At 38.1% G+C, this 14,892-nt stretch overlaps 1 long non-coding RNA gene across 6 annotated transcripts in view; it reads left to right on the top strand.

Moving 5' to 3' along the window:
• Positions 1-10,263: 10,263 nt before the first annotated feature.
• LOC147834386 (uncharacterized) overlaps positions 10,264-14,892 on the top strand; it is a 310,219-nt gene continuing 305,590 nt past the window's right edge. For all 6 annotated transcript variants that reach the window (XR_015503845.2, XR_015503844.2, XR_015503846.2 and 3 more), the window contains exons 1-2: positions 10,264-10,468; positions 12,555-12,648. This is a non-coding gene — a long non-coding RNA (uncharacterized LOC147834386). The remainder of the gene's footprint in view (positions 10,469-12,554; positions 12,649-14,892) is intronic.

Raw genomic sequence — 14,892 nt, 5'->3', positions numbered from 1 at the left:
TCCGAATTCCATTCACAGACACTGGAGGTTTGTCTGGAGCTTCTCTGACGGACAAGACAGTAAATTACAAGCCAAGCGGCGATGTAATGAGGACCAGGGAGTCCGGTCGACCCTAACAGGCGCTCGACTAAAGGTGTGTCTCGCTCGCTGGATAATTAATCACGGTACTGATCTGGAGTCAGCTCCTCTAATGACAGGCCTTCCCCGCAGCACTGTGAGCCCAAGCTCTCTCTGCTCTGGTGCCAGCAGGTCTGCCACCGAGCGCACGCTGGCTCCGGATCAGGTTTCAGCCCCGTATGAGGGAGTCTAGCCCGGTAACATGAGTCTGGGCCATCGACAATGATCAATTTAAATCTCACTTCCTGCAGTGTGAGCATAGGCCTTCAATTAATTGTGTTCAGGTTTGGTGATGGCGATTTTAATAAGCCAAAAAGAAAATGAATAAATGAAGCACATTTGTATAAAACACAATTAGAAAAAAAAAAACTATATAATAAATAAACAAACATTGCATATATATATATATATATATATATATATATATATATATATATATATATATATATATATATATATATATATATATATATATATATTGCTAGATTTTTTGCAATTCTGTTGTTACTATTTTAAGACATATTTATTTATGATATATTTATGATTTTTTTTTCAAATTGTGTTATGTGAATGTGCTTTTTAATTTCTAAAAAAAATATATATTTTAATATGTATTATTATTTTTTATATTTTTTAAAACTGTAATTAATACGTTTTTGGCTGTGAATTTTTTTAACTATTTACTTCTTGAAATGTTTTTAATTCTTCCTTTATTAAATAGAAGGACACGTGTATTTCATGTTAAATTTATTCTCTAAATAAATATGTTTTATTAATAATGTCATTTTTGTATTGTAAATAGTATATATAAACACATTCTTTATTATTTTACATTTTTTTTAGAATTTCATAATCATTTGAGAGTTTTGAAATATAAAAATAGTTTTAATATTTTTTTCTTAAATTTTATGTTGATATTTCTTTATACTACATTTTCTTTATATTGTAATTATTTTTGTTTTTATTTATGTAGTGTCTTCAAAAATGTGCTTTTCCCGTCTGTGTTGATGTGTTTTGGACAGGCTCTAATTCTTTTTCCCTGGACTGTATCATTATTTATCCATGAATCTCAATCTTGTCTCCTTCAACACTTTATAAAGTCTCGATGGCTCCACGTTGCCTTGTCCCCCACCAAGCATGTTCAGAGTGAGTTATAGGTCAACAAATGACTCAAACCGAGGACGTCTAAGTGCACGGCTAGTCGTTTGATGTTGAAGAACCCTCTTCCGGAAAAGCCTTTTCCTCAAGCATTGTTTTGGAGCCCCCTCTCAAACATCAACAGTCACCTTGTGGAGCGATGATAAGATCTGTCAAACTCTGTTATTACGACATTAGAAGCACTCGGTTTTACTTCAGCGGTGAGTCAGACTGATTAGGAATCATATGAGGGTGTGGACTGGAGCCATGGCATGAGACGCTGAAAGAGGATTAAAGGAGGACAACGCCTTCAATTTCTCCAATTAATTCACTCACACTCCTCTTGACCCCTCAACGGGCTCCTTTAAGTCGAACCGGGGCTCTTTACATCACCACTAATCCTCCTGATATTTCATTAATGCCCTGATCCATCCACCGTGATCCGCAATGCTTTCATGATTCAACCTACAAATTAGATGAAGGCACCAAGACGCAAGAAAAGTGGGAGACTTCAGGACAGGACACAAATATCTGGCTTTCCTCTGTCTTTGGAAAGAGCATGGCAAACATATGACATCAATTATCATTAGCATTGTGGTCTGTGTGGGGAACTCTGCCCATTATTATTCTGATGTCTTTTTAGTATGGTAAATGCCCCAAGCTATCCGACATTCTCTGGTTGTCCTGTAGTTTCGTACTCAATGGTCTCAAGACCACTTTTAAGGGTCTTGGGGACTCATTTCATAAAAAAGGGACGTCACAAATATCTTATTTTCCAGTTATATTTTTGGTACAATCCAAAAATACATTGTATGGGTCAAAATGATAGATTTTTCTTTCATGGCAAAAATCATTAGCATGTTAAGCAGAGATCCTGTTTCATTTTTTACATTTCCTACAGTGAATGTACTTTAAATGTGCATTTATAAGAACTTAACTTATCGAGGCAGTGGCGCAGTGGGTAGCACGTTCGCCTCACATCAAGGTCGCTGGTTCGATTCTCGGCTCAGTTGGCGTTTCTGTGTGGAGTTTGCATGTTCTCCCTGCGTTCGCCTGGGTTTCCTCCAGGTGCTCTGGTTTCCCCCACAGTCCAAAGACATGCGGTACAGGTGAATTGGGTAGGCTAAATTGTCCTTAGTGTATGAGTGTATGTGTGGATGTTTCCCAGTGATGGGTTGTGGCTGGAAGGGCATCCGCTGCGTAAAAACTTGCTGGATAAGTTGGCGGTTCATTCCGCTGTGGCAACCCCAGATTAATAAAGGGACTAAGCCGACAAGAAAATGAATGAATGAATGAAGAACTTAACTTTGATGTTTATTATCTCAATATTTCGATTTTTCTGTAACCTCAGATTCCAGATTTTTCAGATTTCCATATTGGAGACACACCTTTTAAAAATCATACAATTTTATATGGAAAAAATGATGTGAAATCATATGAATTCGTATGATTAGCCACCTTTCTGACAATACGTAAAATACTTTTTTTTTATGAGATCGAAATGGTTCTTTTATATGCTAAAGAAATTAATTAGGGGCATTTGTAAGGCAATCTGAGATCTGAAATCATTCAGCAGCACATATCTTCAAGATTATTTGCAATTAAAAGAATTCACGATTGCATCAAATATACAATTTCTTCTTCTTCTTCCGGTGGCGCTATGGCCCGTGTAGAGCCCTGCTCTTTCACCACTCCTCTTCAGCATTCCCGATCCAAAGCCTGCTTTCTCCAAGCATGCACTCTAAGGGGACATAGATCATCTTCTGTGTCATCTAACCACCTCTTCCTTGGACTACCAGGACGTCTCCTTCCTTGTAGTTTTAGCTTGTATGCTCTTTTAAACAGCTCTTTGTTTGGGGAGTCTCCTTAAGTGGTCCAGCCATCTTATATGGTTCCTCTTTATTTCCGTGACCAGGCTTGGCTTTGCATACATATCTGCCACTTCTGCATTACTGCTTATCCGCCATTCACCTTGGTCACACTTCGGTCCATAAATCCTCCTTAGGATCTTCCTCTCCCATGCGTTATAAATCCGTTGGTCCCGAGTTCTCAGTACCCACGTTTCATTCATTCATTCATTCATTCATTCATTCATTCAATGCTGCTTTTCTGGGGCTGGGTCGAGGGGGCAGCAGTCTTAGGAGAGAATCCCCGACTTCCCTCTTCCCAGACACTTCCTCCAGCTCCTTCGGGGGGATCCTGAAGCATTCCCAGGCCAGCCGAGAGACATAGTCCCTCCAGCGTGTCCTGGGTCTTCCCCGAGGCTTCCTCCCGGTGGGACATGCCTGGAACATCTCCCTAGGTACTCTCCAGGAGGCATCAGAAACAGATGCCTGAGCCACCTCAGCTGACTTCTCTCGATGTGGAGGAGCAGCGGCTCTACTCCGAGCCCCTCCCGAGTGTCAGAGCTCCTCAGCCTATCCAAAAGAGTGCGCCCTGCCACTCTTCGAAGGAAACTCATTTCGGCCGATTGTATCTGAGATCTTGCCTTTCGGTCTGGCATGCATTACCTCTGGCCGCAGTATTGTACGATAGAGTCTTTCCTTGCCTTAATACAGTTTCTACACAGCATTTTAAACAAAAGTAACTGACTGTAGGCTTATTCTGACAACGTAACCCTATATACATTTCTGGAGATCGCAAATTATGTAGCCAGAAGTATGCATGGCTGCATTTAATCTTTAAAACGAATGTTACGGGGTGGTATGATGTCGTTTCTTTCTGCTCTGCTGACTGCATACCTCTGTATGGATGGCTTTCTCGCTGTTATCTGTTTGTTCAGTGGCTTGCAGCATACGTCGGCGGACTTGAGATCCAGAGAGGAGTTGACTGCAACTACAGTTCAAGTCTGCCGATTCTGCGAAGAAGTGTTCCAGAAAGCAGGTAAGACAAAAACAAAAGCCAAAAAATTAAATAAACAAGTAAATAACAAAGGTGAGAATGTGGTAAAATCAGGCAAGGGCTTTTCTTTTTTGGATTGTTTTTCAAAACACTGCCGGTTGTGTTTTGAGAAGTGGGTGGGCGAGTCAATTAGTGCTTTTTAAAACACTATCGGTTGAGTTTAGGGAGGGGGTGGGTGGGGAATCGGTTGGCCAGTCAGTCAGTCGACAGCGGCCTCGATTTATTAGATAAGCTTGTGCAGCTCAATTTAGTATCTATTGAGAAGTTGAACGATCATCATGAGAATTGGATTTACAAATAGCTCTTGTTTTGCTAATGGCTAACAGTGTTTACGACAACACTCCTGTTTTTCGTTTCATTCGGTTATTTAAATTACATTTACATTACATCTAATTTCCTATTTTCATTGTTTGACATATCTGTTTAATAAATACGTTTTGTTTCACTTTGTCACGCTGGTGGACAAGGAAGACAGGGGTGGTTATCTTTTCACAAGTTTTATTCAAAACAATGTCACTAATCACAAAGGGAATTCAAAGGGTTGATGCATATGCTGTTGTGATATTCATACACAGCAATCTGAGTATCAGTAGTGTAGCATTCGATCCCACTAGAAGATTGCTCGCTGTACGTACGGTGGGAGAGTATACAAATACACAGTTCATCTAGTTGGCAGGGGATTTTCTGGTAAACACTGCACAAGTATAAGCTTTCCACTAGATTGGTGAGAGAAATCAGAAAGCTGATGAAGATCATCCGTAGGTGAGTATACAAGCACACAGTTCATCATAGTGATAGCAGATCTTCTAGTAAACAATCAGATAAGAATAATCACTTCCCTTGATCAGTATGAAGGACTCGAAGACTCATAATGAACATCCATGGAAGAAGGTGAGAAGACAAAGGAGCAAAGGTGAAAACAACCATCTGACTTCAATACTGGCCAACAAGTGAACCAAGAAGGTATGTATTTATAGTGTCCTTGGGTAATGGGGAACAGGTGCAAATGATTAGTAGTCTGGTGAAGGTTCACGGGATTGGATGGAGGTGGTATGTAAAGGAGAACGTTTAATGTGTGAGCAGGAACGAGCCGGGGATGTGATACACTTAACCAGCAGTTGTGTCTTCTCATTTTCACCCAGCATCACTAGAGACTTGATTGATTGTTACATTTCGTCCTTTCTAATAACTTAATAACTTAAACACGTCACATGGATTTATGTGAGAAGTGCAGGCACGAATGGCACTAGCGAGAGAAATTTGAGATCTCAAAAAGCATACACAGCAGCCATGTGATAGATTTGCAAAAAAAAAAACTGCAAAAAAAACGTACCTCCAGGGACAAATTTGGCGTTCTCCAGAAATGTATATAGAACTACATTTTTAGAATGAGCCTGGGTTGAAAAAATAACGAGGACCCAAGACCTTCAGAAATTGTCAAACTCACCCCAAAATGAAAATGAATAACTATATACTTTCCCTCAAGTGGTTCCAAACCTTTACAAGTTTCTTAAACAAAAGAGGTTATTTTGAGAAAGCTGGAAGCCTGTAACCATTGACTTACATAGTATGTTTTTCTCCAGGTATGGAAGCCAATGGTTACAGGTTTCCAGCTTTCTTCAAAATATCTTCTTTTGTGTTTAACAGAATAATCCCATAAATGTTTGAAAAAAGTAAAGGAAGACTAAATGATGACAGAATACATTTTTTTTTTGCTGAATTATACCTTTAAGACACTATGTACACATCTTGAAAAATATTTTGAATATGGCGAGGCCCTAAAAGATTTCATTTCAAGCTTTGCCTCACCACTATTATCAAAACCCCGCGTTCACACTTAATATATTGGCCAACACATCTCATTTTCACAACCTTGTTATTTAATTTGGCAAAACCATATATGTATGCAAAAAAGCCAAGGACAACCACACACAATCCGAGGAAGCCAATTATTTTAGAATAACTAGCTGGTGTTTGTCAGCCAAGAGCCATTTGAAAATGATCATTGAGTACTGCATCAAAGAAAACAGGCTGATCTGAGCTACAACGTATTATTAGCTAAATATAGCATGTGTTTATCTGAGGAGCTCCAATCAGTGCGGTTCTCAGAATTCCATCTCAGCTGGACATTCTTTGATGGTTTGGAATGTCTGATGTTCTTCCCGGATTCCGTTGAAGAGAGACAACCAGATTCACTGACACTATTACAAAAAGAAAGATAACAAAGAGCGAACGTCTGATAGCCAGGACAATCTAGCAAACTTAAAAGACATTAAAGCAGGATGATAATGGGCAGTTCTGTGATGACGTTCCATGCAGACTTCAATGCTAATCATAACTGATACGCCTACAGCAATCCAATCATAAACAATGAGGTCAAAAGCCGACAAGCTCAAAAAATTTTGGACACCGATGACTCCTTTAGCTTTTGGTTCCAATCAAAGTTGTGAATTACTTTATGAGCAAAATTTACATATTTAATCAAACGTTGTTTAGATAAAACATGGTTTCCATGCTAAGTGTTCATTCATTCATTTTCCTTCGGCTTAGTCTATCTATCAGGGATCACCACAGCAGAATGAACCGCCAACTATTCCGTCATATGTTTTACACAGTGGATACCCTTCCAGCCGCAACCCAGTACTGGGAAACACACATCCACACAAATACACTAAAGCCAATTTTGTTTATCCAATTCAACTATAGCGCATGTATTTGGACTGTGGGGAAAAGCGAAGCACCCGGAGGAAACCAACGCCAAGACAAGGAGAACATGCAAACTCAAACACAAATGCCAACTGATCCACCCGGGACTCGAACCAGCAACCTTCTTGCTGTGAGGTGACAGTGCTGACCTCTGAGCCACCATGTCGCCTTCTGCATTCCTAATTTTATAAAATATTTATTACTTTATATAAATCTTACAACTAACATTGTAGTGTACAATTCTTGCTTTCATCTATTTTCATATGATTAACATTGTGCTTTCAAATATCTAGTTAAATAGTAAAATAGTAATGTTTTTATTTTAGATCAGGTTCATAGTTTCAAGTATGGAGACTAAAATGCAATTATGGCCAGTGTTGACAGAATGTGAAACCATTCATTCATTCATTCATTCATTTTCTTGTCGGCTTAGTCCCTTTATTAATCCGGGGTCGCCACAGTGGAATGAACCGCCAACTTATCCAGCAAGTTTTTATGCAGCGGATGCCCTTCCAGCCGCAATCCATCTCTGGGAACCATCCACACACACATTCACACACACACACACTCGTACACTACGGACAATTTAGCCTACCCAATTCACCTGTACAGCATGTCTTTGGACTGTGGGGGAAACCTGAGCACCCGGAGGAAACCCACGCGAATACAGGGAGAACATGCAAACTCCACACAGAAACGCCAACTGAGCCGAGGCTCGAACCAGCGACCTTCTTTTTACGGGAATTTACTCTTGGCATAGTCAACATTTAATTAGATGCATTAAAATCTGACGTAAGCTGATTTTTTTTAGCCCATTATTGAGTTTATTTATTCACATAACAGTATTTAAATATATATTTATTCACTTATTCACTTTTTACATTAATTTTGGCAATATTATTGAATAATTTTCAAATGTTTATATCAAATCAAATCACTTTTATTGTCACATCATCAGAAGCACGTGTGCTATGATGAGTGAAAAGCTGAGGTGCTGGCTCTAGACAGTACAAAATACAGACAGTGCAAACAAAATGACAGTGCAAAATACGGACAGTGCAACATACAGACAGTGCAAATACAATGACAGTGCAAAATACGACAGCATTACTCCCAAAAAACAGGACAATGTAAAATTGACAGCGATATGTGCAATGAATAGGTGTCCACATAGTTGTAGGCAGTATTGTTTCAAGTATGGATTGGTTAAAGTGCAGTGCATGCTACATATTGATGGTGTGCAGTGAGGGTATGGAAGAATCTGTGTGGGGTGTGTTAAGTGTTCATCAGCCTGATAGTCTGAGGGAAGAAGCTTTCCTTCAGCCGGCTAGAGCATGACCGGATGCTGCGGAACCCGTCTGCCTGAAGGTAACAGAGAGAAAAGTCTATGCCTTGGGTGACTGGAGTTGTTGATAATTCTCTTGGCTTTCCTCCTGGTGTAAATGTCCTGGAGGGAGGGAAGCTTACCTCCTACTACGCGCCCAGCAGTTCGCACAATCCTATGTAGGCCTTTGCGACTGCAGCTGGTGCTATTTCCATACCAGGTGGTGATACAGCCAGACAGGATGCTCTCCACAGTTCAAGTGTAGAACGAGTGGAGGATGTGGGGGCTCATTCCATACCTCCTGAGATGCCTGAGGAAGAAGAGGCGTTGTGGTGCCTTCCTCAGCACTGCGTCTGTGTGGGCAGTCCATGTCAAATCCTCAGCGATGTGGACTTCAAGAAACATGAAAGTGCTGACTCTTTCCACTGGTACCCCATTGATGGGAGTGTGTTCTCTCTTCTCTCTCTTGAAATCCACCACCAGCTCCTTGGTTTTGCTGATGTTGAGTGAGAGGTGGTTTTCAAAGCAAGTTGTTCAAATTGGATTTGCATTGTAAACCTTAAATAACAGTCAAAAAAAGTAATATGCCATGCATTATGTTTTAAGTTGCAATACTCCTAAAACATACTGCATAAATCTGCAGATTTTACTCAAAACTCAGCACAGAAATGTCTGCAGATTCTGCCTGGCCTATAATCCATGACTGGATGGAACAAATAGCCTGCAAAAAGTAAGTACCAGCCCAAATTGGGCCCACCCACCAAACCATCAACCATTCAAAGTGCCCCAATTGTGTGCAAATCCGCTTAGTCTGGCAACTGCAGCTCTCACAGCAAGAGGCTGGCGTGATGCTTACCGCCTAAATCAAAGCAATTCTTAGGTTCCACCTTTAAAATGGAGATTCGGAAGAACTAAAATAGAAACGGGGCCACGTTTATGGTTTAACTGGTGTGAGATGACATGGTTATGGTTTATGATGGCTTTTGTGTCCTCTCTTATTACCGATGATTGTATTTAGATTGCAGTGCACCATCTTTAATTTAGAAGATTAAGCTTCGTGTCTTCATCTAAACAGCACTAACTGCTTTCAACGGTAACCCCAGGTCAGAAATATCTCCGCAGACGACTATATGTAACAGGTCAGGACCGCAGCTGATTTATTTATGTTACAATGTTATTTTGGCCATGAGAGCCCCATTAAATCCTGTCGGTGTCCTGCAGGCCTCTGAAAAGAAAGAAAACACTGCTCGAAAAATATGGCCATGTAACCCAAACCTGTAAATGTACGAGTCTGTGAAGGATACCCATGATATTTGATTGCCGATTAAGGGTTAATTAATTAATCACACATTTCTAAATAATTCTCATTCATAAAATTGAGCAAAACAGAAAGTATAGTGCATCTAATAGTGCAATTCTACAATACTAATACTACTATTAATAATAATAAAACCGATTTTGGTGCTATACGAAGGGACCGGTTTAACCAATAAGCAAGGTAAACCAACTTAGTGTCCCAGGAAATCTGATTTATTATAGAGTATATAGTGTTTACTTTTTTTTTTTTTTTGATAGAAAACAAGGTATGATTTATACATATGTATTTATTGGGGGCCCTAAAAATCCCCTGGGGCCCAAAGCAGCTGCTTACAACGCTTATTGGTTAATAAGCTGAGTGAAACATAATTTGTTCTGCAAACTACTGATAACATTTCTTCTAAATTTGAAATGAAAATGTAGTCATTCAAAGCATAAAATGACATTTGGTCATAATAACAAAAAAAATGTGATCGAGATGTTTAAATTCATTTTAGTCAACAAAATAACAACGTGATATTTCTGAAGAGAAAATCTAGGTGATTTTCAGTACATAAATATTTTTTCGTTTGGTGTGTTTTAAGTATCTTGTGTATTTGTGCTGTTTTGTTCAAAGAAATTATTTAATTTTTACATTTTTTTATGATTTCAATTTGTTCAATCTCTTGGAGTTGGCATTTGTCCCGTTGGTGTACATGTAGAGGGCGGAGATTCCCAATACTGCAGTCAGCCAGCAGGTGGCGAATGAAATGTTTGTTTTCAGTTTTCAGGGCCTACTCGCCGACTCGGTTCACACTTCTAGGCAAACATGAGATGTACAGTGTATGCCGCTAAAAAGTAGCTCACGTTTTATACAAAACACGGTTTTGAATATGAATCTTGTCACTTTAGCATGCTTGGACGAGTCTAAACTTCTGATAAGGGATTCTTAACAAGCGCCCCGCACTGGAAGTGCAATGTTACCAGGTGAGCTAAATGACGAGTGTAACGTTACTACACTGAAAAGCAGTAGATTAAAGTCTAATAAAGTGATGGGTAGTGTATTCGTTTGCATTATCCTGCACTTTGGTAAAAACAAATTTTACATCATGTATTTTGCAAGAAAGCGCATAAAAAATGGTGTTTATCAGACGTCTGCCACTGCAAACAGCTTGTTTGACGCTCAAAGTTGGCGTTATATAAACACCGTTTCACAACAAGCATCGTGGTTGCATTATGTGTATCAACACATTGATTGATTTGTGATCACCATGGTTTAAGTATCATAATTTTTATTTTGTTTGTAGAAATAAACTTGTTTAAATTTCACATGGGAACTCTGGATTTTGTTAATTAAAGGGATAGTTCACCTGCAAATGAAAATAATGTCATCATTTACTCACCCTTTGCTTGTTCCTAACCTGTTTGACTTTCTTTTGTTGAACTCAAGAGATTTTAATTTATTTTTCCTACTGTTGAAGCCAATGATCAAAATAGTGTTTTAAAAAATAAATAAATAAGAAGCTCACAATGGTTTGAAACCTTGCTAAGGATTATTTCTACCTGCCCAATCAGGCCAGTTGTTCAGATTTTTACTTGCCCTGCCAAAATTTTCTCTGGCCCCATCAAAAAAATAGCTAGGCTATTTCTTATCCACATTTTTTAAATTATGTGTCAAAAGCCAAACATAATCGATTAAGGTAAGGTTGGTTTTATATTCGCACATTCAAACTTTCATCTCAATAATATCATTTCAGAAAAGTATTTTTTACAAATTCTAAATAGGAAAATCATGTTAGCAGCCAATGACTATTAAAGTACAACATTGCTCACAGGCAATGAAATAGTGCTAATGCTGTTTTGAAGTCATTCTTACATGTGATTTTAGAGCGAATATTCAAAGTAGCGTGTCACAACTAAATTTGAAAAAATAAAAATATATATTTTAATCCCAAATATAATTTTTTTTAAACTGTCAGTTGTGTTTAAAGAAAAGTTGTGCTGAATAAAGAATATATATATATATATATATATATATATATATATATATATATATATATATATATATATATATATATAAGCAAAAATGTGAACTTTAATTTTGACACCCACAGACATTGTCACCAAATAAAAATCAGAGAGGTAAGACTTTATCATAGCCTCGTTTCAGTTTTCACGTTTTGTAAAAATCCATTTATTTAATTAATTAATCTATTTAAAGAACGTTGGCTACAATTATGCATTACAGGCTTAAATTAAAGAAAGAAAAAAACAGATGAAGCGAGAATGCAGTCAGATCATGAAGCAGATCAATGTAAATCTTTATTTCCAGGTTTCAGTGCAGACATGAACAAAACAATAGACCTAATACAAAATATTATATGATTAAAATATGATAAAATTACCAGATGATTATATCTCTCAATTTTCCTAATGAATAAACAGCACATTTATCGGTAGGAATGACATCCCTCTCCACTCATTATTCTCTCTTTATATAGCTGTATTTATGGCTATTACACAACTATAATACACTTGTGATATAGCCTGGTTTGTGAATTTGTTAGATCGTTTTGCTTTCTCACTAGAATTGATTCGCTTCTGAGTTCATTTCAACCTCATTTAGGCAAACTCGGACTGACTGATTGATTTGCCGCATATCTGAGCATGATTGAACCGCGCCAACTGGGCAAACAAGACAGGTTCTGAAACAAGGGTCTAGGTGTAAAAGCATCCCAAGACTGTATTTGCATGCAATTGACAGTCGCAGCAAAATTAAACTAGTGACAAGGCAGCACTGGCTCGATAGGGCCAGTAATTCTGACCCGAGCGTCTTGCATGCTTGCCCCAGGCCGTTTTTCGGTCCTTAATGTCGAGTTCTGCACTTGATTAAAAACTTGATTAGTTTTCTAAAATTATTTTATTAATGAGAAAGTCTGAATCTGTGAATATAAAACTAACTTGACCTTAGTAGCTATACATTATGACTTTTTTTTACTTGATGTGAATACCAGAATAGTTTTTGCAAGACCATAATATGTTATTTTGTAGTAATTTGTCGTACCATTTTCAGGGCACGGTCACCTCTCTGCAAGAAGGTCCTCAGTTTCCCACACAACCCGGAAATGTGCTGGACAGCTGAACTGGAGATAACATACTGCATAAAGGTAAGCCTGTGCTGTGTTACCTTTGTAATGGACTCGCTTTCCTGTTTACACCTGGCACTAAGATCAAAATTCAAATCAAAGTGGACAATGCTGAAAACAGATGTAAACAGGGTCTAAAATGTCACCTTCCAGAGTTGGTGGAATGGTGCATTTGATCAGATTGTAATGTTGTGAAATGTGTTTCAGCAGTGTTAAAATACCACATCTCCGCATATAATTGCTATGAGAGTGCAACGAAGCAAGGTTTCTGTGGATCACAATTGAAATTGTAGTTGTCATCGCCATCAAATTTTTAAAAACTATTTTAAGGTCAATATTATTAGCCTCCTTAGGCAACTTTTTTCAATAGTCTACAGAATAAACCATCGTTATACAATGACTTGCCTAATTACATTAACTTGCCTAATTAACCTAGTTAACCTTTAAATTTCACTTTAAGCTGAATACAATAGTATCTTGAAAAATATATTGTAAAATATTAAGTACTCTCATCATGGGAAAGATAAAAGAAATCAGTTATTAGAAATTACCTATTAAAACTATTATCTTTAGAAATGTGTTGGGGAAAAAAATATCTCTCAATTAAAAAGAAATTGGGAGGCTAATAATTCAGGAGGGCTAAAAATTCTGACTATATATAACCAAATTGCTCAGAGTGCTTGACTTTTAGGATATTTTAGTACTTTGTTATGATTTCACTTTATTGCCATTGTAAAATCGTGTTGTTAAATCAGTTAGAAAATTACAATTGTAGACAATTTAACTGAATGTAAAAGCGGGCTCTCGACAGACATTCCACATTTCACACACATGCTTCTGACCGCATTGAACTGCAGCCAGGTCTTGATTTCACTACTGCGGGGGACTGGAGCAACTCTGTGGCGTGTTGACGGTCCCAGCACTGTGGTCTGGGCAATTATCCCTTTGCCACCCTCTCAAACGCTTAAACGTCCTGATTACCCTCTAATTAGCCCTTTAGTAGTGTGTCATTCTAGTCTAGTGGCCTGTCCAGTGTACAGCCAATGAGGTGACTATGAGCCGGCGTGCTTGCGGCCGAGACTCTGGAGAATGTGCAAAGTGTGATCAGCTGATGATGGAAACTCTAAGTGGCTAAACCTCCTCATAAATCAAATTCATAATGACCCATTATAAGTCTGTGGCGAGCAAGCTGTTAAAGACATGCTCTCGGGTGGCGCGAGTGCCACGTTAAGAGCCCGCAATGCTGACACGCAGTCTATCTCGCAGAAATATGGAAAAATCTGTCTGAATGCCAGTGGCTTGCTTCACCTGCTTCTGTAAAGTTGCTGTTGGTTTGTACTTTTTGTCAATCCAAATCAATTACATTGTACTCTAAACATTGTAATCTGATTTAAATATCTGTTTATATGATTTACATACATTTTTTTTAAATTGTTTACAAGTAACCTTTGTGTGCTGTTCAAATTTACTACCCTTTTGTTATGTTGGTGGCTGTTTTTGCCCCATTGACTTCCATTTATAATGCCATTTTTTTAATGCAAAGCCATGACAGCATACAGTCATGCATTCTTGATTGTTGATGGTTCCCCTTGTTGGGAAGAGGTAAAACGTGCCATTTTTTTTACTGCTGATCATCAGTTGGCAGCATTAACAACAAAAGTTTCTGACTTTTATATGGAGTTCCATAAAATAAAATAGCAGATTATGGTGACGTTTTCTCCCTTGCCACTGTTGCCACTGGCTTGTTCGGATCGGGACTTGTGAAGCTGTGCATCAATGGATTTGCACTTTAGTTTTTGGACTTCAGCAGTAAAAATTAAACCACACTGAACTAAACTAAAACTTAACTCTTGAAATCTGGACTTAACTAGAACTATCTTAAGCTGCTTTGACACAATCTACATCATAAAAGCTCTATTTAAATAAACATGAATTGAATTATAGTGTGAGTGCATGATAAATACACTTACCATGTTTACTATGTTATGAGAGCTGAGCTGCTTATTTTGCTTTTCTTTGACATAGAAGATAAGTGTGCACCGAAGATGCATATAGAAGACAGAAACTAAGCTTTTAATATACTTTTAATAAACTAAGCTTTTTTGCACTATAACTGATGATCAACAGTAAAAATGATAAATGTTACCTCTTCTCAACAGGGAAAATCAGCAACAATTGAGTGCATAATTATATGCTGTCATTCAAAGCATTTTCCCCATATATGTTTCAAAATAAGATTTGTCATCCAAAAATCATTTAATTTTC

This window comes from Danio rerio, chromosome 12 (assembly GCF_052040795.2).
Source record: "Danio rerio strain M-AB ecotype USA chromosome 12, GRCz13ab, whole genome shotgun sequence".
NCBI lineage: Eukaryota > Metazoa > Chordata > Actinopteri > Cypriniformes > Danionidae > Danio > Danio rerio.
Note: the sequence above shows the minus strand (reverse complement) of the source record. Positions and strands in the feature narration are given on the sequence as shown.